We start from the raw sequence: 2417 nt of genomic DNA on the forward strand, positions 1-2417 counted from the left end.
GAGGTCCTTTAGTTCTTCTTCACTTTCTGCCGTTAGGGTGGTGTCATCTGCATATCTGAGGTTATTGATATTTCTCCCAGCAATCTTGATTCCAGCTTGGGCTTCATCCAGCCCAGCATTTCACATAAGGTACTCTGCATAATTTAGATAAGCAGGGTGACAATATACAGCCTTGACGTACTCCTTTCCCTATTTGGAACCAGTCTGTTGTTCCATGTCCAGTTCTAACTGTTGCTTCCTGACCTGCATACAGATTTCTCAGGAGGCAGGTCAGGTGGTCTAGTATTCCTAGTTTTTTAGAATTTTCCACAGTTTGTCATGAGCCACACAGTTAAAGGCTTTGGCATAGTCAATAAAGCAGAAGTAGATATTTTTTCTGGAACTCTTTGCTTTTTTCTATGATCCATATATTTTGAACAGAATAAATAGCCACCAATAAATACTATTACTTATAAAAATGTTATAAATAATAAAGTTATCACTTTATAATGGGCAAAAGAGAAACTATTCTATAAATTAGCTAGCTATGGAAGTTAAATTGTCAGCTTACAAAATAAATTAAAATAAATTCCAGATGTTAAATGCAAAAAGTGTTAAATATAAAGTAAACAAATAGAGAAATATTAAAGCACGTACCTGAAATATAATTCATGTGTGCCAGAGTCTGGTTTGAAAGCTAAAAGAATGTTTCAGTTCAGTTCAGTTGCTCAGTCGTGTCCGACTATTTGCAACCCCATGAATCACAGCACGCCAGGCCTCCCTGTCCATCACCATCTCCTGGAGTTCACTCAGACTCACGTCCATCGAGTCAGTGATGCCATCCAGCCATCTCATCCTCTGTCATCCCCTTTTCCTCCTGTCCTCAATCCCTCCCAGTATCAGAGTCTTTTCCAATGAGTCAACTCTTCACATGAGGTGGCCAAAGTACTGGAGTTTCAGCTTTAGCATCATTCCTTCTAAAGAACACCCAGAGCTGATCTCCTCTAGAATGGACTGGTTGGATCTCCTTGCAGTCCAAGGGACTCTCAAGAGTCTTCTCCAACACCACAATTCAAAAGTATCAATTCTTCGGCGCTCAGCCTTCTTCACAGTCCAACTCTCACATCCATGCATGACCACTGGAAAAACCATAGCATTGACTAGATGGACCTTTGTTGGCAAAGTAATGTCTCTGCTTTTCAATATGCTATCTAGGTTGGTCATAACTTTCCTTCCAGAACTAAGTGTCTTTTAATTTCATGGCTGCAGTCACCATGTGCAGTGATTTTGGAGCCCCCCAAAATAAAGTCTGACACTGTTTCCACTGTTTCCCCATCTATTTCCCACGAAGTGATGGGACCAGATGCCATGATCTTAGTTTTCTGAATGTTGAGCTTTAAGAAGCCAACTTTTTCACTCTCCACTTTCACTTTCCTCAAGAGGCTTTTTAGTTCCTTTTTAGTTCACTTTCTGACATAAAGGTGGTGTCATCTGTATATCTGAGGTTATTGAGAGTTCTCCCGGCAATCTTGATTCCAGCTTGTGCTTCTTCCAGCCCAGCGTTTCTCATGATGTACTCTGCATATAAGTCAAATAAGCAGGGTGACAATATACTGCCTTGATGTACTCCTTTTCCTATTTGGAACCAGTCTTTTGTTCCATGTCCAATTCTAATTGTTGCTTCCTGACCTGCATATAAGTTTCTCAAGAGGCAGGTCAGGTGGTCTGGTATTCCCATCTCTTTCAGAATTTTCCACAGTTTATTGTGATCCACACAATCAAAGTCTATGGCATAGTCAGTAAAGCAGAAATAGATATTTTAGGGAACTATTTACAATATTGCTTGTCCTAGAGATGAATGAGGAATTGTCTAAACATAAAATCAATGGGCTAAATCACAAAGGAATCAAAAACAAAGGTTTGACTACATGAAAAATTTAAAAGAAACCATCAAAAATTGATAAGTAAATTACAAAGGAAAAATATCTGACAAAAATGATTAGCAATTTAAATCAGGAAAACACTGAAACTTCAATGGAAAAAGGTACAACAACAAATGTGTAGACAAATCTCAGACACAGAAACATAAATGACCAGTATTATGTGAAATGATTCGCTGTTAGTAGTTACAAAGTAAAATATCAGCGACATATAATTTTATTTTACTGAAAAACAAAAACTCTAAAATTTATAAAAGTTATGGCTGATGAGGTTGTTTCAAAATAAGCATAGGCATACCCTTTTATTGACAGCCTAAGTTGATTATAAGGTATTTTTGGAGGAAAATAATTGGCAACATATCAATAATTTTATAAAGGGTCCATGGTCCTTTTCCCAAATTTTCTTTCTAGGAACCTAAACTAGTGTAATTGTTAAAAGCACACATTGTAGCTCCTGCCCTCAAAGCATAAATATGTGTGAAAACGTAACACTGACAA

Source organism: Capra hircus, chromosome 8 (assembly GCF_001704415.2).
Source record: "Capra hircus breed San Clemente chromosome 8, ASM170441v1, whole genome shotgun sequence".
In the NCBI taxonomy this organism is placed as follows: domain Eukaryota; kingdom Metazoa; phylum Chordata; class Mammalia; order Artiodactyla; family Bovidae; genus Capra; species Capra hircus.